The sequence below is a fragment of the Oncorhynchus keta genome, chromosome 23, assembly GCF_023373465.1.
Source record: "Oncorhynchus keta strain PuntledgeMale-10-30-2019 chromosome 23, Oket_V2, whole genome shotgun sequence".
NCBI classification, from domain to species: Eukaryota; Metazoa; Chordata; class Actinopteri; order Salmoniformes; family Salmonidae; genus Oncorhynchus; species Oncorhynchus keta.
In genome coordinates, this window is record NC_068443.1 from 31,885,846 (window position 1) to 31,912,934 (window position 27,089).

Below are 27,089 nucleotides of genomic sequence, written 5' to 3' on the forward strand. Positions count from 1 at the left end.
TGGCCAAAAGTATGTGAACATGTGCTCGTTGAACATCTCATTCCAAGATCATGGGCATTAATAAGGAGTTGATTTCCACTCAATGTTGGAACATTGCTGCAGGGACTTGCTTCCATTCAGCCACAAGAGCATTAGTGAGGTTGGACACTGATGTTTGGCTATCAGGTCTGGAACGCAGTTCGTGTTCCAATTCATCCCAAAAGGTGTTCGATGGGTTTGAGATCAGGGCTGTGTGCAGGCCAGTCAAGTTTTTCCACACCGATCTTGACAAACCATTTCTGTATGGACCTCACTTTGTGCATTGGGTCATTGTCATGCTGAAACAGGAAAGGGCCTTCCCCAAACTGTTGCCACAAAGTCGAAGCATAGAATCATCAAGAATGTCATTGTATGCTGTAGCGTTAATTAAGAGTTACCTTCACTCAGGGAGCCTAGGCCGCACCCTGAAAAACAGCCCCAGAACGTTATTCCTCCTCCACCAAACTTTACAGTTGGCACTATGCATTCAGGCAGGTAGCGATCGCCTGCCATCCGCCAAACCCAAATTATTCCGTTGGACTGCCAGGCGGTGAAGCGTGATTCATCAACAAACCATTATTGTGCTGACGTTGCTTCCAGAGGCAGTTTGGAACTCGGTAGTGTGCGCTTCAGCCCTCGGCAGTCATGTTCCGTCAGGTTGTGTGGCCTACCACTTCGCTCCTGAGCCAATGTTGCTTTTAGACGGTTCCACTTCACAATTCCAGCACTTACAGTTGACCGGGGGCAGCTCTAGCAGGGCAGACATTTGACGAACTGACTTGTTGGGAAGGTGGCGTCCTATGATGGTGCCACGTTGAAAATCACTGAGCTCTTCAGTACGGGCCATTCTACTGCCAACGTGTGTCTGTGGATATTGCATAGCCGTGTGCCCGATTTTATACACCTGTCAGCAACCGGTGTGGCTGACATAACCAAATCCACCAATCCGAAGGGGTTTCCACACACTACCGAACGGTTTCGGCTGGAAAGCATGTGAACGCCTTTATCCTTGCTTCATCCCAAATGACACCCTATTCCCTAAGTAGTGCACTACCTTTGACCATATCTCTATGCTCCAAGTATAACTTCTACTATGTAGTTCAGGGCTAATGTCATAAAATAGATGAAGTAATTGATATGACCCGCAGTATGTGACCGACTCATGTCCATGGCCCTATAGTATTTACAGTATGTGTTATTATTATCATACCAAGGGGGGAGATGTGCTGTCTGAACTGCCCGAGTCTGTCTCGAAATGAGAGAGACGGAATATTCTTTTTAATTCCTCTCAGAGCTATAAAATCTCCCAGCGCCCTTTTGGCCGCTTGACTGAGAAGGAAAACAAACCTGCAGCTGCATAAATATACTGCGGAATTCATTTTCTAATTGCCTTCGCTTTCAAAAACTACGGCCCATCAAAAATGTCAATTTAACTGTGCAGCGTAAAATGAGTCTGCCAGAAGCTTCGTGAAACCCAGGGGAGAAGTCAGCCATTTCCTCCACCCTGAGAGCCATGACTGACTTCTGTCAACTTAATGATACTGCGGAATGACAGCACCATTCCCTCCGCCCAGCTCTAAAACCACTTGGCCCGTCGTTAACCATTTGTTTACACTTTCTTCAGTCGTGTTACAGTACCTCATTGGCTAGCTAGCGAAACAACCTGGCAACTTGACCAGTGTGTCCAAACATTTTGGTGGCATAGAAAGAAAGGGAAGGGGGATATCTTGTTCATGAGATCAATGATCCTAGTGATGAATTCACGATGGATATCTTGCATGTCATTAACAAACCTTACGTTTTTAAAGAGAGCGTGTACAATTGTCAATGTAAATAACATCGCAATTGGAAAGTAGTGCTTTTACACAATGTAGAAATCCTAATAATCCACAAATGACTTGGTACGGGTACCCTGTGTATATAGCGAGGTTATCGTTACTCATTGTCCTGGTGTTGTTATCTTCTGTTTTTCTCAGCGTTGTTGAGAATGGCCTGTAAGTAAGCATCTGACTGTTAGTCTACACCTGTTGTTGTTCTCAGCGTTGTTGGGAATGGCCTGTAAGTAAGCATCTGACTGTTAGTCTACACCTGTTGTTTTTCTCAGCGTTGTTGGGAATGGCCTGTAAGTAAGAATCTGACTGTTAGTCTACACCTGTTGTTTTTCTCAGCGTTGTTGGGAATGGCCTGTAAGTAAGCATCTGACTGTTAGTCTACACCTGTTGTTTTTCTCAGCGTTGTCTGGGAATGGCCTGTAAGTAAGCATCTGACTGTTAGTCTACACCTGTTGTTTTTCTCAGTTCTCACTGTTAGTCGTTTTTCTCAGCGTTGGGAATGGCCTGTAAGTAAGAATCTGACTGTTAGTCTACACCTGTTGTTTTTCTCAGCGTTGTTGGGAATGGCCTGTAAGTAAGAATCTGACTGTTAGTCTACACCTGTTGTTTTCTCAGCGTTGTTGTTTTTCTCAGCGTTGTTGGGAATGGCCTGTAAGTAAGCATCTGACTGTTAGTCTACACCTGTTGTTTTTCTCAGCGTTGTTGGGAATGGCCTGTAAGTAAGAATCTGACTGTTAGTCTACACCTGTTGTTTTTCTCAGCGTTGTTGGGAATGGCCTGTAAGTAAGCATCTGACTGTTAGTCTACACCTGTTGTTTTTCTCAGCGTTGTTGGGAATGGCCTGTAAGTAAGCATCTGACTGTTAGTCTACACCTGTTGTTTTTCTCGTTGTTGGAATGGCCTGTACAATGGCCTGTAAGTAAGCATCTGACTGTTAGTCTACACCTGTTGTTTTTCTCAGCGTTGTTGGGAATGGCCTGTAAGTCTGACTGTTAGTCTACACCTGTTGTTTTTCTCAGCGTTGTTGGGAATGGCCTGTAAGTAAGAATCTGACTGTTAGTCTACACCTGTTGTTTTTCTCAGCGTTGTTGGGAATGGCCTGTAAGTAAGCATCTGACTGTTAGTCTACACCTGTTGTTTTTCTCAGCGTTGTTGGGAATGGCCTGTAAGTAAGAATCTGACTGTTAGTCTACACCTGTTGTTTTTCTCAGCGTTGTTGGGAATGGCCTGTAAGTAAGCATCTGACTGTTAGTCTACACCTGTTGTTTTTCTCAGCGTTGTTGGGAATGGCCTGTAAGTAAGAATCTGACTGTTAGTCTACACCTGTTGTTTTTCTCAGCGTTGTTGGGAATGGCCTGTAAGTAAGCATCTGACTGTTAGTCTACACCTGTTGTTTTTCAAAGCATGTGACAAATAACATTTTATTTGATTTTGATGTGACTGGTATTTGTGTCAGCGTTTTAGCTTTGATAATAAACAAGTGTCTTCACAGTGTTACATATTTGTTTCTAGGGCACAAGATGTACTTCAAAAGTAGCTAGAATTCATAATAGGCCCGATATACAGCACATTCGGAAAGTATTCAACCCCCTTGACTTTTTTCACAAATAGTTTTCTTTCTTCATCAATCTACATCCATAATGACAACGCAAAAACAGGTTTTTAGACATAAGTATTCAGACCCTTCACTCAGTACTTTGCTGAAGCATCTTTGGCAGCGATTATAGCCTCGAGTCTTCTTGGGTATGACGCTACAAGCTTGGCACACTTGTATTTGGTGAATTTCTCCCAATCCTCTCAAGCTCTGTCAGGTTGGATGGGGAGCATCGCTGCACAACTATTTTCAGGTCTCACCAGAGATGTTCGATCGGTTTCAAGTCCAGGCTCTGACTGGGCCACTCAAGGACATTGAGAGACTCCTGTGTTGTCTTGGCTGTGTGCTTATGGTCGTTGTCCTGTTGGAAGGTGAACCTTCGCCCCAGTCTGAGGTCCTGAGCGCCCTGGAGCAGGTTTTCATCAAGGTTCTCTCCAGATTTTGCTCCATTCATCTTTCCCTCCATCCTGACTGGTCTCCCAGTCCCTGCTTCTGAAAAACATCCCCACAGCATGATGCTCCCACCACCATGCTTCACTGTAGAGATGGTGCCAGGTTTCCTCCAGATGTGACACTTGTCATTCAGGCCAAAGAGTTCAATCTTGGTTTCATCAGACCAGAGAATCTTGTTTCTCATGGTCTGAGTCCTTTAGGTTCATTTTTTTGGCAAACTCCAAGCGGGCTGTTTATGTGCCTTTACTGAGGAGTGGCTTCCATCTCATAGCAAAGTGTCTGAATACTTATTTAAATAAGGTATTTCTGTTTTTATTTTTAATACATTTGCAAACATTTCCAAAAACCTGTTTTCGCTTTGTCCATATGGGGTATTGTGTGTCGAATGAGATGTATTCTTTTTTATTTAATCCATTTTAGAATAAGACTGAAACATAACAAAATGTGGAACAAGTCCAGATGTTTGAATACTTTCTGAATGCACTGTAGGCGGTATCTCAATCCATAATATAAATCGTCATTTCTGGCGCTCCTAAATGTCATGTGGTGCTCCTAACTTTTAAATTGGGAGCACTAGTGCTACCAATGAAACGTTTTAATTTAGAGCCCTGGTTGCGACATCGTTGAAACAGCATTGAGCTTTTTGTGGAGTTTACAGGCTTTGATACTGTGTTACACTGTGAAAATGCAACTCGGCTGGGTTCATATGGGCAGCCTTGTAACAGTATTTATGGAGAGAGCAAGTGAAAGAAAATGATTTATGTTGAAATTGGGTTTATCGTGCTGTAATTGGTATTTTTTTAAGGGCATTTCTATGTTTATTGCGTTGGTGGTGTCGTAGCTGTAGCTTTAAGTTAAGAATACTCTCTCCCTCTCTCTCTCGCTCTCTCTGTGGGCTAGTCCATCATGGTCCTCTGCCAAATTTCATAACCTCTCCTGGATATTGTGGTTGGTCCGACTTGCCCTCTCCGTCTGTAACCTTTTTCCCACAATTACTGTGTATATTTCACAAGGTCTTGAGTTAACGTTTGACATCTGGTAACATTTGTCATAATCCTGTGACTCCTAAGCCCCCAGATAGACTGCTAATAGAATGTCACAGAGGACTTCATGCTTTGTTCTAGCATACTTGGCAACAGTGGTGTCGGCCATCACTATAGTTAGTCCCTGTCGGTATTCGTCGCGTATTAATAAGGGATTCTACGCCCACAAATTGGGGAAAACCAACATTCTTTCCCATTGACCCCCATTGTAAAAGAGGCAATTTTATTTTTATTTTTTACAAAAATAACAAAACATAACAAAAAGCTGATGTGTTGTACAAAAAATGTCGACCTTCGGTTCGCAACGCTCCCACGTATGGAAATAGAGCCTGCGAGATAAGCCCTGTGGCTCGGTGTGAGAAATGTGGGGTCCTGGTATGGCTGCACGTAAGCTAGCTATGTGTGTGGAAAACATTTCATCACGTGTGCGACATTTTACTTGTGTTGTACAGTCCGTTTTGTAATTCCACTCTCTACTTGTAACAGTATAGTCGGTTTGTTTGTGTTGTAGGTCTTGGGGAACACAAGTGGCTGCCAGCATCGTCATGAAAAGGGGCAAGAGGGAAGCCCTAAAATATTACGTTTGAGAATGCTAGGGAGCAGGCAATGTTTAAAAGGAAGCTTTATACATGTTGTGCTTTAATTAAATTGAGTTTTGTAATTGACTAAAGCAAGCATACATCAAGAAAACGTTTGAAAAGGTCAAGTTTATGCTGTGAGCCAATGGGGTAACCTTGGTAACCACCGGTTGTTTTCCCCAGGCTGGCAGGGTTGCGACGTTCTACCTGATACTGACTAGGTGTATCTATATTCTAGAGACAGAACCACAGAGCATTGGGAGGATTCAGGATCCTGACAAGTTTTTAGTAAACAGCTGAGTGATGGGGCTGGAGAAATTGAGCAACTCTTCAAATCTTAGACCATCCACGAGATCAAAAAATACCCCCCAATCCAAAAATGGATGTACCAATCCCCGATGTACCCTTTTAACATGTTTCAGATGAGTAAGCGTGTTCTTTTCTTGGTGTATATATCGTGAATACACACATGCAGTGTTCCATCACATGATGGAGGGTAAAACAAGTTAATTAACTCCTGTATCTGTATTGTTTCATCCCCCTCTAGGAGAATAGAGACCTGGGTTGAATGCTCCCTCTGTGGGATTTCATGTGATTTGATTCCCCAGCTCTGAGGCTGTTATTATTAAATCTGCTCCATTATATTCATTTAGGCCTGTAAGAAAAAGCCCTCCGCTCCAAAGGAACATATCGGTCACATCGTATCACAAACGCACAAGAAGATATGAAACAGCTAGCCAAGCAGCGTCTCTGAGTCTACTTCCCAAATGCCACTCTATTCCATATAGGGCTCTGGTTAAAAGTAGTGCACTATATAGGAAAGAAGGTGCCATTTAGGACACACGATGAGGTTCTGGAGCTACAGTGAGTGACATCACACCACAGGGGGTCGCGTCAACCTTGTTCGGTCTACTGGTTTGCAGATGAATAGAAAAGGCAATTGAATGTGGGCCCACTCAGGATTGTGTGTGTGTGTGTGTGTATGCATGTACCAGAGGGCAATTAATTCCCACATTCAGTGTGAGTAAACACACGGCTAATCCCCCTCCATTCAGGCAGAGGGCTTTCAGATACCCAGCAGGAATCACACACACTCCCACACACACACACATAAACATAGTCATACGCAAGGCAGATTCAGCAACATACGATGTTGACACAAAAAATATTGGTTTCAAGGAAAGGAGAATGGTTAAAATAGTAAGATGATAATGTGTTGAGATAGAAAAGCCTCTGCAAGACAGAGGAAGTGCTGTTCTGAAAGAGCAGATTGAATAACATACACAAAAACCAGGCCAGATATATCAGACTGGCACCAGTTAGTTAATCCACCTTTCCATCCACATATGTATATGTGATAAACCCTAATCCTGTGTTTGACCTCTTGCTAATATCTTGATCTGCTTTACAGATGTCCATTTCTGCTTTTTAGATGCAGTGGCTACGTCCCAAATGGCTCCCTTTATAATGCACTATTTTTTGCACCATAGGCCCATTTGGTCAAATGTGTGCATTATACAGGGTGCCCTTTGGGATGGAGCCCTTTGGGATGGAGCCTGTGTTTCTCAAGCTGCTTTGTAGATATGTAATTCTTTAGTATAGTAGATGGATTACCGGACTCGTTACTAACAGTTTATTACAGGGTGTTTCGTCAATATTTAAAAAAAACCATGATGTAATATGTTACTGTTGGTTAAATATGTGGCTTTAGATTTTAACGATCAACTACCGTTTCCCATCTGCTCCTCTCTGTGACGGAGAGTCATCTCTTACTTAATCTATAAGGACGACATACTGTCCTGTTCTCTCCTTAATCCAGGGGTCCTGGCAACAGCCTATGGGGCTTTGGTTTGGGGGAGGCAGTTAACTTGCCTAAAATTCCCAGGTTTTCCCGAATTCCTAATAGTAGGATTCAGGTATTCCTCCGTATTCCCCCCCAACCCCTAATTCCGGGGTTCTTCCAAACCGGGATTTCTAGAAAAACTGGGAATTTTGTGAAAGTTATCTGAATTGGTCAACCCTAATCGTGCCTGAATGTGCCTCTATGCCTCTATGGCCATTTTCTTAGCCCCCTTTGGCTTTAGTCCCCTTTGCCTTCATTGGTTAGGTCGTTGGTGTTGTGTACAGCTCAATTCCAGTCAGTCAAGTAACAAAACATTCCTAAAACGTTTTTGCTGCTCTTAGCTGCTTTGACAAAGGTTTTAAACTGAAAAGAGGGTTGCATGAATGTGAGTTGGATGTGGGATGAGGTGGGTGAGGATGTCAATAGGTTGAATAAGTGATATTAGTGGCAAATGGCTTCCTATGCCCTATATAGTGTACTACTTTTGGCCTGTAGTAGCACTTTATAGGGAATAGGTTGCCATTCGGGATGCAGCCTTTGCCTCCTATCCTTCACTACTAGCATATGATAAGCCTCCAATCTCTTTACTGTATCTGTCTGCCTGTTTGTATGCTGGATTAGGATTACACCTGTTTATCACACACACACTGCATATATTGCCTCACTGAAACAAAATGGCGGAATACCATTGCAGAATGTATTCCTTCAATGTGCCCATGCATTTTGTAGCTTGTCTTTTTATCTAGAGGCTGCTCCATTTGTGAATAATGTGGCTAAATGTTCATGACCCTAAATGTTCATGAACTCCTCTGGGGGTTGGTTTGCATCTGAACACAACAGACAACGGCACCAAACTGATTAGCAGAGAACTATAGAACCTGTGGCTCAGTCTGTTACACACACACACACACACACACACACACACACACACACACACACACACACACACACACACACACACACACACTACAGGGCAGAGGAAATAGAGACAGGTCAGCACCGCAGATTCCAAATGATGGTAAATTGCCTGTTAAACGTATGCCTGGTCACTCAGGGACAGTTGGATGGCCGTCTAGCCGTCTGTTCTGCCTCGTATTGACCATGTCTGGTGTTTGTCAGAATGATGTCATCCACTCTCCTCTCATATCTGGTGCCAGACGGGCGTAGTCCTAATTGGAGCTGAATCCCACCAACAGGGGCTTCTCCATAGAGATGCATTACATTAGTGTTATATTTAATTCTATGGGCTTCCCTCTGAGGTCACTGGTTGAAGCCTTGGTCTGTGACAAGCACGTAACCCTGGCACTATAAATACAATCGTATCACAAAGTACAATGTGTTTTTTTTTATCCAGCATAAACACTGAACATTCTTAGGTCCATCAACATCTGTAATGCACTTACATTGCATTACTGGTAAAAGAGCTTAGACAGCTGTTGCAGTGATTTACACAAACAGTATGTGCTTCACATGAACCTTTAATGGTGCTGGCCCCATGTATTTTTTTACATAATTCCCTCCAGAAACTCCCCTTTGGCCCCATCAGTTCTGGATCCATCCAGCTGAGAACTCTTTGACGTTTGGCTTGAGTTCTCCTGTGGACTGACTAGGTTCACTTTGCACACTACCACTGACCCTTTAACCCTGGCAGCATGCCGACCCACATTTACAGTGTTTCCCCTTTATACATATAGAAGCGGTGCCTCGCCGCTACTCCAAAAAATATAATAGAAAAATTATATATATATATATGATCAATGGAAACAGGATGCACCTGAGCTCAATTTCGAGTATCACAGCAATGGGTGTGAATACTTATGGAAATAAGGTATTTCTTATTTCATTTTTTTATACATTTGCAAAAATGTATTTAAAGAAATATTTTGCTTTCTCGTTATGGGGTATTGTGTGTAGACTGAGGAAACATTTTTATTTAATCAATTTTATAATAATGTAATTTATGCCGAATTGCGCTTTTAAGATCAGAGTGACATTTTGCAACATATATTTGTAGAATTTGATGCATTCAGAGTCTTTTGAGGTTAAATGTAGATGGGCAATCTCATGCTTCAGACTATTTATTTAAAGCCACTATGCTTCATCAGTTTGGTTACTGGTTATAATGACTTTAAATGGAGCGTTTTATTTCAGATGGTGTCAACATAATTTAATTTCAATTACTTTTGGTGTAGAATACCCTTTTAATAAGTCACCCAAAGTGACCTTCTCACTGTTGTTCTACAAAAAAATCTCCCGGTTGGGTATGCCCCGGAGACGGCCTATGGGTGCTGGTCGAAAGTAGTGCACTATATAGGGAATTGGGTGCATGTTCTGCCCTACTCTTTCCTCCAGCATTAGCTCGCCTTAAATTGGGTTGTGTTATGGCAACTAGCTGGGGAGAGGAAAGGATTATAAACAATCGAATAAACTCTTCGATTAAAGACCTTTGAACTGTGGACTCCTGTTGCCAGGCAACACTGTACACATCTCAGAGGCCAGGCCATGCAGGGCTGTGGCTCATCTCTACTCACAAGGCCCCAGCTCCAGAGCTGGGCTCAGATACTTGTTTTTCCCCTGTTTATTGAGCTTGCCTGGAGAAATGGGACCAATGGAAAAGTCCCAAAAAGGCTAAAGGAAACGCTGAATGTATGTGTAGATGTCTAAAACGACCAGGTCTGCTCTCCTCTCTGGCTAGATGTCTGGACCTGATCATAGGGAGATAGTACGAGGTGAACACAGGGTGTTTGATGGTGACACAATGTTGAATGTAGCTCTGTGTCCAATGCTTTGTTTCATTGTTCCCCTTTAATCAGGGACTGATTTAGATCTGGGACACCAGGTGGGTGCAATTAGTTATCAGGTGGAACAGAATACCAGCAGGCTCTGGACCCCTGCCCTATATATTGAACTAGAGCCCTATTGACCCTGGCCAAAAGCAGTGCACTATATAGGCAATAGGGTGCCATTGGGGATGCATCCATAGTTTGGGACAGACCGCCTTTTGATGAACACTGTTCTGAGACTAGGAGTGGATGGATGGCTGTCATATTTAGCCACTCAGGAATGGCATTCTGACATGGATGTGTGACCCCTGTTCAAGGTTAAGACCTTACTGATCTGAAATGTTATCATGAATATTATTTAAGGAAAGATTGGAAGATGATTACAGTTTAGTTGTAGTAAAAAAGTCATCGATGTTAGATGCGACAGAACATTGAGTACGTGAGAGTTAGTTAAACCGAGTTAAAAGACCCCATCTTGTTTTCACCATTTTTCGATCACACTTCGTCCGATCTCATTGTGTATATTCTCTCGGTCGGCCCACCCAGCCGTCAACGGCGCTCCATATGGATGTGTTTTGTGTGGTTGTTTATCTCTCCAACACACTGCGTAATCTTTCAAATGTTCTCCTCTTCCTACCGAGATACCTGGAGCGGCGGAGTGTAAGAAAAGCTTGCTCGATTAAATCACTCACACGCAGGCAGGTGGTGACAGTTTTGTCAGATCACCAGCGAGAGAGACCATTATTATGCTAGAGACGGGCCCATTCCTACGTTGGCAGGCATCCCCCTTCATTCTCAATACGTCTCTCACATGAGAAGTTGTCACATATGGGCTCCTAGATTATTAGATCAAAGTGGCTGTCACAAATGGCACACTATTCCCTATTTGGTGCACTACTTTTGGAAATAGCATGCCGTTTGGGACGCAACCCGTGTGTTTGGAGACCCTGGGAAATGGGAAAGGGGAAAAATTAATCTGAGGATGAAACGCACACTTTCATCAGCTCCTGTTGGCCGCAATTCCCGTCAACTGGAGGGGGAACCGTCTTGGTATTCCCTCAGAAACACAGGTAGGTAACACTCAATTATGTAAGCAAAGAGTTCTATTGGCTCATCTCATCTTTTTATGTTTTGGTATTCAAACGTTCTGGTCTATACATCAAAAGCGTCCCAACTGTTGGTTACGTTTCCCCCCAACAAATGATTATGAATTGCATCCACTACATTTTAACAACGGTAGTCTGACATGTATTGATTGTTTGAAGTGTGTTCACTAGTACAGTACAGTAGCTTCCCGACTATTCAAATAAATTGAATTTGTCTCTGTTTGAAATGTTCTGAGAAGAGAATCACTGTGATGCCAACTAGTTAATCATTAATGAAAGGGCCTCTTTAAACGAACAGCCCGCTGAGTGTTCTCCCTCTCCCTTCGCACCATGTGATGTCTACTGCCTTGTGGATCATATCAGCTGTGTCATGATGCCTCAGGGGAGCTCTGGGAAGGTAAAGCTTCTTTGTGTGATATTAGAGTTGATGCTATTAGTAAATTGTATATCAATCAAATGTATTTCCAAAGCCCTTTTACATCAGCAGATTTCACAAAGTGCTTCTACAGAAACCCAGACGAGAACAGAAACCCAGACGAGAACAGAAACCCAGACTAGAACAGAAACCCAGACTAGAACCCCAAACGGCAAGCAATGCAGATGTAGAAGCACGGTGGTTAGCGAAAAATCCCTAGAAAGGCAGGAACCTAGGAAGAAACCTAGAGAGGAACCAGGCTCTGAGACGGGGGGCCAGTCCTCTTCTGGCTGTGCCGGGTGGAGATTATAACAGAACATGGCCAAGATGTTCAAACGTTCATAGATGACCAGCAGGGTCAAATAATAATTATCACAGTGGTTGTAGAGGGTGCAACAGGCCAGCGCCTCCGGAGTAAATGTCAGTTGGTTTTTCATAGCCGAGCATTGAGTTCGAGACAGCGGGTGTGGTAGTGAGAGAGAGTCAAAAACGGCAGGTCCGGGACAATTAATACTGTTATTGATGGGACTGACTTGTATTCAAATCCCACTCTACTAGACTTGTATATGTACCTGGCACATGTGTATGATCCAATGGCTTGAATCCACACAATGCCTCCCATTTGCAGTGATACACCCGGAAACATTTCCTGCACTGCAGGGGGTTTACGCTTTCAGGATCGTTGGCTGATGTTCCAATTCCATGCTCAAGGATGCAGTTCAGCTTTGCCCAACCCGACTCTTTGCAGCTGTCATTCTGTGAATTCTGTCGTCAACATTTTTGGGCGCGCTGACACAATGATTGGCACACTGCAGTGTGGTGTGTAATGTTGTGGGCTGGATGCAGTCGCCAAAGGGGGAGATGGAGAGGACCTCTATCGCAATTAGTCTTTCCACAATTCCTCACATCCTCCTTAACCATATTGAAGCAAAAGGCCTCATGGTCCCTCCACCCAGACTACCTTCTCCGATGCGTTTTGAGAAGGAGTTGAGGGAGATGACATACAAGTGATTGAGAAAAGATGAATTGAGAAAGAGCCAGGGAGTGCATTGTGTGCGGTGTACCCTTACAGGAAATGGGGAGCAGATCTGTGAGCCCAGTGCCCCAGCGTAGCCTCCCTCCCTCTCTCCGTGGCCTCAGGCTTCGCCCAGCAGTCGAGAGGGGACGTAAGCGCTTAAGCTGTCCTCTGCAGTCAGCCAATTAAAAAACATGACTGCTACAGGCCAAAACGCATTCGTTTTAACAAGAAACAATTTGATCAACTTCCACTGTCCTCCCAGAGTTGCTGAATTTCCTCTTCACATCAGCAGTCAGAAAGCCCTGCGTCTGAACCAGGCATTTAATTCAACCTCATCTTCCAAACTCCTGGCTGTGGGGTGGGGGGGTGTTAGGTGGCATCAGTCTGTGGATATTACAAGGAGAAAAGAGCTGTCTCCCTAATCTCTTGCTCCAGAACCAAATCAGCTAAGACATCTGTCTCCCTAAAGCACATTACATGTTGAAAAGGGCTTATTGTATTTGTGACATTTTTTCCCCCGTTTACCTGGTGAATTCATTCCAGGTCTGCAGTGAAAGTTTCTTTACAGTCTCAAATTCTCCCATTTGACTCACAAAGGTTCTCATTTGAATATTAATAATTGAGGGAAATATTGGCTCTGTAGATATGATCTTTCTTATTATAACTCACTGATTATTTAGTCTGGTTTTTTTTTTTTTTCAACTTAATGAAAACTCACTCCCAAAGCAGACTGTGCTATTTGGTGTATTTCACTCACCGTGGCAGAGCTGTGCAAAGCAGTCAAATTTGTTCAACATGTGAAATGAGTTGACAGGTTTGCAGTGGAGATAAATCACGTAACATTTCCTTCCAAAATGATTTGGTGTGTGTTGTGTGTGTTTCTCTTCCAAACGGAATTGAAATGGCCCTGGTGGTTGTTTGCGTTCAGAGCCCTCCTCTAATGAAAATAAGGCTGCTTCCCAAATGGTACTGTATACCCTACATAGTGCACTACTTTTGGCCAGAGCCCTATGGTGCACTATATGGGGAATAGGGTGCCGTTTGAGATGGAACCTAACTGTTGTGGGCTTAGGGGACTGCCATTTCACCCACTCACTTCAAAGTAATTACTTCTGTTGCCCACAAAAGTTCCCTCAAAAAAGTAGTTTTCTTCTTTATTTAATTAAATTAGATGATTTAAACTGAAAATTCTTTTTTTTTTTAATTAGGGCTGAAGACAGAGAATCTAAGGCCCAGTGGGTTTTCATTCAGAAGATTGAATAAATAAAAGAAGCCTATCTGGCGTAGCAAGCTTGTTTTGGATTTTGACTTGAAGAATGTTTGTCTTGAATTTGAATGTATTGATATCTGAGAATCTATTGCTTTCTTTTGTGAGGCCTTAGAAATGTGTTAGCAGGAGGGTGAATGAAAGGTTCTGAAGCTAGCATCTGCTGTTGGGAGATTGCTGAGGCAATAACTGCCTAAACATACCACACAACCCAATCACTCCTTTCAAATCACTCATTTGCTATGCTAATCTGGTATTGTCTGAAGTATGTCTAGTTCAAAGTAAAGGACATGATTAAGCATTCAGTTTTAGGAACCTGTTTTGACATTGAAACATGAAATCAATTAGTGCTAAGCAATTTGAGGTCAGCTCGGTTTTGGTTAGATTATGAGAAAAATAATCACGTTTTCGGTTTCGATATTTTTTTTAAACAAATGCATTATGTGGGTTGAATGCTGTAACAACACAGAAGAAAACAATGAATTAAAGTCTCATGATAGTGACTGCCCATTACTGCTTATCACTTAAGTATTTCAGTTATGCATATTACATTTTTTTTGTTTTGATGACTTTATTATCTCATTCCAATTCATCATCTCATCTCTCTGGAGCTGCTTCCTGTGATGTCTGACAAAATCAATATTTTAGTAGTTCTTCAAAGTAAATAAGGCATACTTGTATGACTGCAGTACCAACTATCGATCACTTAGATCATCCATGTTCAGGTAGAGAGATACAGTACCTCGCGAAGCCACTGCACTTTGTCCTTCTCGATCACGTGTTCTCTCTTCTCTCAGTGTCTTGCCCCACACAGACCGGACAAGTAGAGGCGCAATGGATTATGGTCATTGTATGTAATTACCGTGTTTTCTGCACTAGACTATGTAGAATGTTGGCCTGTTGGAAACTACAACTCCCTTCTGCATCGCACAGTTGGGGCATGATCTGATTTCTCTCTAGAGAAACTGCATATTGAGCTCACACAAAAAAAGGAACTAAATGGAATTAAAATAATTCAACCAATGTGGGCCAGTTGGTTGTTTTAAAACTCTAAATATATTAAACTAATTTGTTAATCGCAACTGATAAGCTCCGTGTCGATTCTCTTGTAGTTTTCATAACGTCAACAGCATTTTTTTTAAATGCACCCGCTCTGCCCTTGGAGAAATGTAAAGAAAGAGATAACACTACCTGTTAGCATTTAGTATTCTAGCACAAATTGAGTCATGTGTGCCTAGATCATCAGTCACTGTCATAACCCAGCAGTTCCACATAGGAAACCTAAGATTAAAGGAATCATAATTAGTCTTAATTTGTGACATTTCCAAGGTCTTTCAGATTGTGGGGGCTATTAAGATGAATATCCATTTCCTGTCTCACTGCTGAGAAGATCCAGACCCAGAACAGGTCAGTTTTCACTGCAGAGGTTTGACGGCTGCTGTCACAAGCGGGGCTGCGTCCCAAATGGTACCCGACTCCCTTTATAGTGCACTACTTTTGACCAGATTGAATAGTGAATAGGGTGCCATTTGGGATGCATCCCAGGCCTCCTGTGTGAGAGAGAAGGGACTTGAGGAGGGGCCCCCTGGTCCAATTCAGAATGGGCTACAGAGGCCCTTTGGTTGGTGGTTGGGAGAATGAGAGCCCATGACTGGAGAGCAGGGCCAGCTAGAGGCATAGTGTTGACAGGTCTGTCGGTTGGAGTCCAGGGTGTTTTCCTGTGTATGTGCACACGTGTGTAGTTGCTGGTTGTAGCATGGTTTTCCCTCTTTCTCTACTCTCTTTGATCTGTGATCACTGACACACAGGCTGGTGTAGGCCCTCAGTAGCTGAGAGGGACAGGTGCTGATGTTACGTGCCTTTACAGAAGGATAGGCTGGGAGAAAAAGGCAGTATTTGTCGGACTTGACAGGGTCCACAACGGAACCAAGTATTTGATTAATCTGTAGCGTGTACAGTAAGAAATTCGTCCCAAATGGCACCCTATGCCCTAAACCGTGCACTACTTTTGACCAGCGAGGTCAAAAGTAGTGCACTATGTAGGGAATAGGGTGCCATTTGGGACGCAGACCAGAGGTTCCAGGGGTGGTTGTGGATGAATGTATAACAGATGTTATGGTCATGGCTGTAGATATTTAACTCTTACAATCAACTCAAGGTTACACAACCAGGAACTGAACTTGTAAAAATACATACGTTGCATTCTGAAAGTATTCAGACCCCTTGACTTTTTCCACATTTTCTTGTTACAGCCTTATTCTAAAATGGATTAAATTGTTGTTTTCCCCCTCATCAAGCTACACACAATACCCCATAATGACAAAGCAAAAACAGGTTTTGTATAAATTGCATATTTATAAAAAATTCTAAACTGAAATATCACATTTACTCAGTACTTTGTTAAAGCACCTTTGGCAATAATTACAGCCTTGAATCTTATTGGGTATGATGCTTCAAGCTTGGCACATCTGGCACATTCTTCCCTGCATATCCTCTCAATCTCTTTCAGGTTGGATGGGGAGCGTTGCTGCACAGCTATTTTCAGGTCTCTCCAGAGATGTTTGATCGGGATCAAGTATGGGCTCTGGCTGTGCCACACATGGACATTCAGAGATTTGTCCCGAAGCCACTCCTGCGTTGTCTTGGCCTTGTGCTTAGGGTCGTTGTCCTGTTGGAAGGTGATACTTCGCCCCAGTCTGAGTTCCTGAGCGCTCTGGAGCAGGTTTTCAAAAAGGAATTCTCTGTACTTTGCTCTGTTCATCTTTCCCTCCATCCTGACTGGTCTCCCAGTCCCTGCTGCTGAAAAACATCCCCACAGCATGGTGCTGCCACCACCACCATTCTTCACCGTAGGGATGGTACCAGGTTTCTTCCAGATGTGATGCTTGGCATTCAGGCCAAGCGGGCTGTCATGTGCCTTTTACTAAGATGTCTTCCGTCTGGCCACTTCCGTCTGGTGGAGTGTTGCAGAGATAGTTGTCCTTCCATCTCCACAGAGGAACTCTGGAGCTCTGTCAGAGTGAACATCTGGTACTTGGTCACCTCCCTGACCAAGGCCTTTCTCCACTGATTGCTCAGTTTGGCCGGGCGGCCAGCTCTAGGAAGTGTCTTGGTGGTTCCAAACTGTGTGCGTGCGTGTAGATGTATGGCCAGACCTATCCTTGATATTCTCTGTATCCGGAAGTGCACCTTATTCCCTAAATAGTGCACTACTTTTGACCATTTACATATACATTTAAGTCATTTAGCAGACGCTCTTATCCAGAGCGACTTACAAGAGCCCTATGGTCCCTGGCCGAAAGTAGTTCACTTTTTAGGGAATAGGTTGCCGTTTGGGATGCTGCCCCAGACCTATTGATTTGTCGTCGTCGTCGTCCCCCCCTGATTAATGGATGGCTGCTGGCCCCCACCGCTGGTCTGTTAGCACAAATAATGACTAATCAATATGCACTGGAGTCCCGGTGAACATCCTTTTAATACATGATTTATACCACACAAACACATTGTAGCGCACAGAGCAGTTTGTCACTCCGCTACCAGCCAATCAATTTAGCCAATCAACTAAGGGGCCCTTAGTCATATCCAGTCATTTAAGATGTTCTGTGGATTTTTATTGGTCCATTCACTATTCCATGGCTCATATCTGTGCAGATGTGACCTCAATAACACCTGATTGGGGGATATTATTCCTCTGTCCTCCCATATATGGTATGTGTGCTTATTGAATATTGATAGCTCACTGTAGTCAGCTAGACTGCTAGCGACAGAGTGGTGCATTGATGTATGCTTTTTCTCGACTAAATACCCATCAGTCACTGTCTTTCTGTGTCTGAACGACACGGGTATTGGATGCTATATGGATCCCCCATCAGTCAGATACATTAAAGGGGGGGTGGATGGGGGTCATACTGTACGTCCGAGCACCCTATTCCCTATATAGTGCTCAACTTTTGACCAGAGCCCAATGGACCCTGGTCAAAGGTAGTGCGCTATAAAGGGAATTAGGGTGCTCTTTGAGAGAATGGAGGGCATGTGATTCCTCCCCAGAGGGGTCTCCCAGTGGCTGTATTGTGGGTCAGGCAGGGCTACTGGGGGGCTACCCTGGCTTTCTCGGCTCTGGTTCCATAGGCTTATACAGGAAACCGCCATGAAAACCAAGCATTCAAAGCAAAAATCTCCTTTCTCAGTGGGAATTGGTCAGTTTTTGACCACAGGAAATATGTGTCTATTTAATGGAACCTACTACGATGACTACTATAGTTCAGATGTAATACTTTCTCTTTTTTTTTGCTTGCTAGAGTCGCGTCCCAGCCCTTTGTTCGGTTTGTTCGATATTGACGGGCGACCCTGGCGTTAGTTTTTTTAATGTTCCGTTGCCATGTTCAGTGGCAACATTCTTATCCCTTGCTTGCCAGCTAGCTACGGCCACAGATTTACGACCTCTGCATCCAGAATAACATCGTCGGGAAACACTCCACACTGTTCATTACGAGGACATCGCATTGCATAACGAACACTTGGCTAGAAGCTAGCTAAATAGTTGGTTGCTAGCAACCCGCCAATATGACAACCAAATGTAAATAAAATAAAAATGCTTACTGAAAACAGCTGGTCAAACTAGAAACGCGGGAGGATTTTGACACCTTTCGCCGCAGAGGGGAAGGAGAAATTCACGTTCGTCACTCACCACGTTTTTAGGTCATCAGATGCTCCAAACAATGCCTCCGCATTGATTTGTTTTTGCAAACTAGCTGTTTTTTCCTTGTTGGACTTGCGTTTACAATGTATCCGTTTTCGGTTTGTGTAGATGGTTTATCTTTCTGTAACTTTGTAGCAAGTACAGTCTGCATGTGTAGGTGCATATTGTCCCGATATATTTTCCAACTGTCCTGTTATCTGGTTTTAATGTCCATTCTCGAATGCCCTTTTAGTCAATCAGAAATTTGATTTGAACAATGCTGTGTGTGATATAATCCTTATTATAAACTGGGTGGTTCGAGCTCTGAATGCTGATTGGCTGAATGCTGATATGAGACCGTATACCCTGGATTGACAAAACATGTATTTTTACTGCTCTAATTACGTTGGTAACAAGTTTAAAATAGCAATAAGGCACCTCAGGGGTTCGTGATATATGGCCAATATACCACAGCTAAAGTCTGTGTCCAGGCACTCCACGTCCTGTTGTGCTTAAGAACAGCCCTTAGCCATGGTATATTGGCCATATACCCCACCCCCTCAGGCCTTACTGATTGCTTAAATAAAAGAGAAGCTTATGCCTTTTATAATGTATTTTAGGTCTTTAATTCCATATGTATTTGGTGACTGCTTTTCTGTATAATCCTTCCAAAAAGGAGTGGATTTGGGTGTGAACATCCATCAGCTTTACTAATGCTTATTAAAACCTTTATCATATCCCCCCCGGTTCCTTTCTTAGTGGTATTTGTGTCAATGTTGCCCTAAAGCTTCATGTCAATTAAAATAATACTTGTGTTGGTTTCCACCCATTGCCCTTGTGGCTTTGCATGCTGCTTGGATGTGACAACTCAGTGACACAAAGAAGGTATTGTATGAGTACTGTAATAGTATTGTATTAGTACTGTAGTGGTATTGTATTAGTACTATAGTGGTATTGTAGTAGTGTTGTATTAGTACTGTGGTGGTATTGTTTTAGTACTGTAGTGGTATTGTATTAGTACTGTAGTGGTATTGTATTAATACTATAGTGGTATTGTAGTAGTGTTGTATTAGTACTGTAATAGTATTGTATTAGTACTGTAGTGGTATTGTATTAGTACTATAGTGGTATTGTAGTAGTGTTGTATTAGTACTGTGGTGGTATTGTTTTAGTACTGTAGTGGTATTGTATTAGTACTGTATATGTATATGACGAGCACATGTAGTTTCTTCGAATGACTATACCATCCACTTCATGGAAGTAGCAATACTGCGCTTGACATTATTTGACTATTTGCTAATGGAAGTGTTCCCCTTTCCTCCATACCCTGAAGGCAAGTGAAGAGTACATGAATAATAAGACATTTGTGCTAAATAATGTTTATGTATTTAGAGATTATGCATTATTGTGAATAGAAACAAAATATCCAGGTATTCCTCAGACCAGGGGCCATATGTATCAAGCATCTCCTCCCTGTCCATATCATTGTCTTCATTATGATTTAAAAGGCAAAACTGATCCTAGATCAGCACTCCTGCTCTGAGAAACACTTATGAATACGGACTCTGAGAAATAAACATCTCCGCAGTCTCCTAGGCTGCTTGAATCAGCAGCAACATAAACCAACTCGGGGCCTCCCGGGTGGCGCAGGGATTGGCCGATAGGGATATCCTTGTCTCATTGCGCACCAGCGACTCCTGTGGCGGGCCGGGCGCAGTGCACGCTAACCAAGGTTGCCAGCTGCACGGTGTTTCCTCCGACACATTGGTGCGGCTGGCTTCCGGGTTGGATGCGAGCTGTGTTAAGAAGCAGTGCGGTTTGGTTGGGTTGTGTATCGGAGGATGCATGACTTTCAACCTTCGTCTCTCCTGAGCCCGTACGGGAGTTGTAGCAATGAGCCAAGATATTAGTAGCTACTAACAATTGGATACCACGAAATTTGGGAGAAAAATTACGCAAAAACATAAACCAACTCAGCTGCTGCAATGTTCTGTAATGTTAGCTGTGTTGTTTTTCTGCTGTCTGGTTGTGGTCCAGTGTGGCTGGCAGGTGGTCCCATAGGTGTTGGAAGCTGGCAGCTCAAAAAGGTGGAGTGATGGGGGTGATCATTACAGAGAGGGCAGGGAGAAAGAGGGGATGGGGTTGTAGGTTCAAGGGTTGTGTCCCAAATGCACCCGATTCCCTATATACTGCTCTACTTTTGACCTGAGCCCTATGGGCTACACAGGGTGCCATTTGGGACGGACTCTGTGGCTATGGTCCTAGGCCAGGGGGGCGAGTCGGCCCCCAAGGGCCTGTGACTTATGCCTGGCCCAGTGTCAGTGTTACAGGCATACTATAGTGAGGTCACCACCTCTAGTTCCTCACCAGGCTGGGCCTGCTGTCACTTCAAACGCCCTGGACTTAGGTTTCTGGCAGCATCCCAAATGGAACACTATTCCTTATATAGTCGACGACTTTTAACCAGATCAAAAGTAGTGCACTATAAAGGGAATAGGGTGCCATTGTGGATGCTAACAGATGTAATGACAGTGAGTCCTTTTAAAGTGGCACACTTAAGAGCACCATGGCGGCCCCTCCTAGTAGGGGTGTTATTTATGGGACCCTGTAAGCGGTGTATGAAACAGGCCAGTGTCAGCAGCTGCCCTGAACAGCCTGCATGGATCAGTCTTACTGTTCCCCAGGCCTCCTCTCCCTCCTCCCTTTACTGACCTTTCCCCTCTCTCCACCCCAGCCCTACCTCCACCGAACCCTCTCTCTCCTCTACCCTTGGTCTCTCCTCCAGCTCCCTCACCATTAGTCTCTCCCTTTACTGACTCTTTCACCCCAGCCCTACCTTCACTGACTCCCTTTCTACCTTCCTTCCTTCCTCTACCCCCGCCCCCCACTAACCCCCAGCCCTACTAAGGGAGTCCTGTCAGGGACTCAGGGACTTCACATGCTGCTTCTCTGTCTGGTTGTCTGTAGGGATTTGAACCGTGGAGACGGTGCGACGTGTGTCTGCCAAAAAAAAAAGAAAAAACCCGACATGATTTCCAGTCGTGCTCTTTGATGCGCTGCACTTGTCTCATCTCGTGTCTGTCTGGTGGGCTTTGAGTCCACACACACACCAGGTAGCCCTCTGAACTTTCAGACTCAAGACAGCTGTGCTAAGGCCTAGATTCAACATGTTTTGAAGTGAGGTCAGAGAGGTGAGTGTGTGAAAAGACTAGGCTAGGGGAAGTATTTGGTTGGCTATGGTATGAATTTATCACCTACCCTTTCAAGGTTGTTGTGTGATAGCTACGGGCAATTCCACGGTAACGGAATTACGCTTTGACTCAGTGTTTCCACTTTAAAATGTATGCCAAACAAAAACCATTGATTTTAACGTTCAACAAACCATATACACAAGGACTACTTTTAACCATTTCCACAGAGCATTTTTCAAAAACGAATTTAGTGGGGGAAAAATGTGGAGATGCAAACTTTGGTTTCAGAATTACGGTAAAATCTCCCTCTGGTTTTTATGCGACCACGTTTTCCAGAACGTTTGTTACCTATCTGCTCCGAATTAAGATTCAAACATGTCTGCAGAAAGAATGGTGTCAGCTATGACATGGTTATTGAACCGCAGTAGGTGATTTACACTATGACATCACGGGTCCCTGATCTGTACTATACAGAAATGCATCATTATGGATATGAATGTCATTCTCCTCATGTTTCACGTTTGGACAGCGCAGTAGAGTACAGTACAATATACTGTGCTCTATTCTACTTTACTTCACTGTATTGCACTGTACTTTACTCACTGTACTATTCAAACTTGTCAATCATACATCTATGGGAGGTACAGATTTGGTCCAGTCGTGTCCACCTGTGGACGTTAACATCAAGGCCAGGGTTGAATGACAATTTCAACTACTTTTCAATGTTCATCGACGTCCGGTGTAGGTCGGTGCTCAGTGGGTGAGGATGCTCTTTACAGTAAATGGAAAGAGAGGGGGGCTCATGGGCAGGTGTCAGTAAGAGCTGGGAGAGGTGGCATTAACTGGACCGAAAGGCAGAGAGGGAGAGAGGTTGTCCAGACTCAACTTTTTTAATAATGGTGAAATCTTAAGTCACAAACCACAGTTGGGTCACTTGCTACTTTCCTCTCTTCCATTGGCATACTGTTATGTTCAGCTCATAACTGTTTTTTTTTTATAATTACAAGGCAATATTTAAGACCCATTTTCCATCTGTTTATCCAGAAATCAAAGCCTTTTACTTCTTATGCCTAATTTTTAAGATTTAAAAAACGTATCTACGCCTTAATTTCTCAAAAATATAGACTCTTAGCTTTCATTTCACAACCAATTTGATATGCTTCTTTGAACCTCACATGTTGGTGCTCATGGGACCTTTTTGATGGAAATGCCCCTATACCATAGGTTTACTGGTCAGGTTCATCTTTTCACCTACATTTAGAGACATGTTCAAATAAGATGGTGCCTTTCTGATTATTACTATGTTGAACCTAATGCTAATTAAAGCTACATTATGTAACTTTTTGGGCAACCTGAACAAATTCACATGTGAGTTATAGATGTGCGCAATTTCTATGCTTCCTGTTCTTAAGTTAAATTTTTGTGTGTCTTTGTGTTTTGTACGCCAGCTTCAAACAACTGAAAATACAATATTTTTGGTTATGGAAATATATTTCAAAGTGGTTTAGATGGTGCAAGGATTCTCTTGTTTTACTTGTTTTGTCACAAACTGAAATGAGTCAAACTATTTTAATTTTAGCAAGCAGGAAATTGCGGCGCGATTTCTGCATATAGCACTTTTAAATACATTTCTAGAAATACTATATACTGCTCATATAGTAGGACAGCCATGTCAGCTGGACAGGTATAGAATACTGTAGTATACATTGTTAACATGGTGAGCTTACTCTATCTTTCTACAGCACACCTACACAGGGGAAAAGGCAGTCAACCCCAGAATGAACAGCCTTACAAACTATATGTAAGAACAGCATTGGGTTGGATGAACCAAGGCCCATCTCTCAACACACATGGCAGCACAAAGAGTAGAGCATTGTATCTAAGGGCAGTCCTTGCAGGTCAGTACAATGAAAGAATTAGAATGGCAACATTGCCAATAAAGCCAGGAAGGAGTTTAGTGGGGAGGCAGAGAAGAGGAAACTGCTCTGCCCCACCGATGGGGTGGATATTTTGATGGCCTCCTTTGAAATATCTGTCTTGAGAAACTAAGGCAGGAAAGTGTTTGCGCTGCATCCTGGGAAAACGGATTAAGCCTGATTCACTCCTCAGCACATGGTCTGGTCCTTCCCCTCTGGGCCAAGGAGAGGGTTCCCATGGTGCTCCTGGATTGAAGCTCTCTGCTCTGGTGGGAGATACAGGGAATATGTCCCAAATGGCACCCTATTCCCGATATCGTGCACTTCTATGGGCCCTGGTCAAAAGTAGTGCACTATATAGGGAAGAGCACACCATCTGGGACTCAACCTTGGTTCAGCTACAACATCTGCTCTCCTGTTTGCTGTCTGTTTAAATATGAGTAGATGAGTGTGGTCCATATGCGTTGTTTTATCCAATACAAACAGTCCCTCAGTGATCTCTAAGCTTCAGAAATAATTATATCAAAGTCACCCGTAGTCCCTGGACCTTAAATGAAAATAGGATTATTTCACTTAATTGATTTACTACATGTGTTTTGGTGCCTTCATGTGAACATTTTCTTTGATGCGTCCCAAATGGCATCCTATTTATTTTATAGTGCACTACTATTGACCAGAGTCCTATGGCGCCTTGTCAAAAGTAGTGGACTATAAAAGAAACAGGGTGCCATTTGGGATGCTGGACTTCAGAGAGAGTGAGTTGCCTCATTTTCCCTTGGAGTTTCCTAAACAGGATGTTTCATTGAAGATTGTACCCTTTCTGCTTGTTTCCTCTCACAAATCACATTTAATTCATTCCTGTTTTTGTTTAATTTTTAGTTCATAAATGTGCGTTGGATTTTTTTGAAAGGGGGGGTATTAGGCCTACCCTGAACGCTCTCATGGTTTGCGTTTTCAAATATCACCCTCTTTCCTATATAGTGCTCATAGGGCTCTGGTAAAAAAGTAGTGCACTATATAGGGAATTGGGTGCCTTTCGGGTCAAAACCATGGTGTGTTCCCGTGCAATGCCCTCATAACACCCCAGTCAGAATGTGTATCTTCTAAGTGTTAGGAGAGTGAGTCAATGTTTCTAAACTACACATGGGAACCTACACCAGGGTGAATTGAATACAGATGTTGTTTTTGTTCTTGCATGTAGCTATAGATAAGCCATCTAAAACAGCAGGCACAGCTAGCCTTTACTCAACTTTACAGTGCCTTGCGAAAGTATTTGGCCCCCTTGAACTTTGCGACCTTTTGCCACATTTCAGGCTTCAAACATAAAGATATAAAACTGTATTTTTTTGTGAAGAATCAACAACAAGTTGGACACAATCATGAAGTGGAACGACATTTATTGGATATTTCAAACTTTTTGAACAAATCAAAAACTGAAAAATTGGGCGTGCAAAATGATTCAGCCCCCTTAAGTTAATACTTTGTAGCGCCACCTTTTGCTGCGATTACAGCTGTAAGTCGCTTGGGGTATGTCTCTATCAGTTTTGCACATCGAGAGACTGAGCTTTTTTCCCATTCCTCCTTGCAAAACAGCTCGAGCTCAGTGAGGTTGGATGGAGAGCATTTGTGAACAGCAGTTTTCAGTTCTTTCCACAGATTCTCGATTGGATTCAGGTCTGGACTTTGACTTGGCCATTCTAACACCTGGATATGTTTATTTTTGAACCATTCCATTGTATATTTTGCTTTATGTTTTGGATCATTGTCTTGTTGGAAGACAAATCTCCGTCCCAGTCTCAGGTCTTTTGCAGACTCCATCAGGTTTTCTTCCAGAATGGTCCTGTATTTGGCTCCATCCATCTTCCCATCAATTTTAACCATCTTATATATGCCATTTAGCAGACGCTTTTATCCAAAGCGACTTACAGTCATGTGTGCATACATTCTACGTATGGGTGGTCCCGGGAATCGAACCCACTACCCTGGCGTTACAAGCGCCATGCTCTACCAACTGTGCTACAACTGCTGAAGAAAAGCAGGCCCAAACCATGATGCTGCCACCACCATATTTGGCAGTGGGGATAAGGTGTTTAGGGTGATGAGCTGTGTTGCTTTTACGCCAAACATAACGTTTTGCATTGTTGCCAAAAAGTTCAATTTTGGTTTCATCTGACCAGAGCACCTTCTTCCACATGTTTGGTGTGTCTCCCAGGTGGCTTGTGGCAAACTTTAAACAACACTTTTTATGGATATCTTTAAGAAATGGCTTTCTTCTTGCCACTCTTCCATAAAGGCCAGATTTGTGCAATATACGACTGATTGTTGTCCTATGGACAGAATCTCCCACCTCAGCTGTAGATCTCTGCAGTTCATCCAGAGTGATCATGGGCCTCTTGGCTGCATCTCTGATCAGTCTTCTCCTTGTATGAGCTGAAAGTTTAGAGGGACGGCCAGGTCTTGGTAGATTTGCAGTGGTCTGATACTCCTTCCATTTCAATATTATCGCTTGCACAGTGCTCCTTGGGATGTTTAAAGCTTGGGAAATCTTTTTGTATCCAAATCCGGCTTTAAACTTCTTCACAACAGTATCTCGGACCTGCCTGGTGTGTTCCTTGTTCTTCATGATGCTCTCTGCGCTTTTAACGGACCTCTGAGACTATCACAGTGCAGGTGCATTTATACGGAGACTTGATTACACACAGGTGGATTGTATTTATCATTAGTCATTTAGGTCAACATTGGATCATTCAGAGATCCTCACTGAACTTCTGGAGAGAGTTTGCTGCACTGAAAGTAAAGGGGCTGAATAATTTTGCACGCCCAATTTTTCAGTTTTTGATTTGTTAAAAAAGTTTGAAATATCCAATAAATGTCGTTCCACTTCATGATTGTGTCCCACTTGTTGTTGATTCTTCACAAAAAAATACAGTTTTATATCTTTATGTTTGAAGCCTGAAATGTGGCAAAAGGTCGCAAAGTTCAAGGGGGCCGAATACTTTCGCAAGGCACTGTAGCTGCGTCTCAAATGGCACTTTATTACCTATATAGTGCACTACTTTTGACCAGAGACCAATAGGCCCTGGTCAAAAGTAGTGCACTATGTAGGGAATAGGGTGCTGTTTGGGATACAATCTGACACTGAACTGTTTCTGTGGCATATTGGACACACATTAACATAGTTATCATACAGCATCAAAAGGTGTTACTTTTCCTAAACATCACTGCAGTCCCAGAGCAAAGAATTGTCTACTTTTCTTCCTCCATTGTCACCCCAGTGAGAAGTCTGAGGGCATTCCATACGTAATGCACTACTTTTGACCAATAACCCACCTTTTGACGTTACCATATAGTTCA

The 27,089-nt window shown here is 43.1% G+C and overlaps 1 protein-coding gene and 1 long non-coding RNA gene across 9 annotated transcripts in view; one reads left to right on the forward strand and one right to left on the reverse strand.

Annotated features, from left to right (window-relative positions):
* LOC118402172 (partitioning defective 3 homolog) overlaps positions 1-27,089 on the forward strand; it is a 257,768-nt gene that overhangs the window by 195,225 nt on the left and 35,454 nt on the right.
* On the reverse strand, positions 2,010-3,232 carry LOC127911043 (uncharacterized). 8 transcript variants are annotated; one of them, XR_008077450.1, is made up of 4 exons: positions 2,854-3,226; positions 2,532-2,659; positions 2,387-2,450; positions 2,010-2,042 (listed from the first exon to the last, which is right to left on the reverse strand). It is a non-coding gene; the product is annotated as an uncharacterized LOC127911043 (long non-coding RNA). The 8 variants fall into 8 exon arrangements; XR_008077449.1 differs by lacking the exons at positions 2,010-2,042; positions 2,387-2,450 and adding an exon at positions 2,075-2,170 and having other exon boundaries at positions 2,854-3,045; positions 3,110-3,232; XR_008077447.1 differs by lacking the exon at positions 2,010-2,042 and adding an exon at positions 2,082-2,234.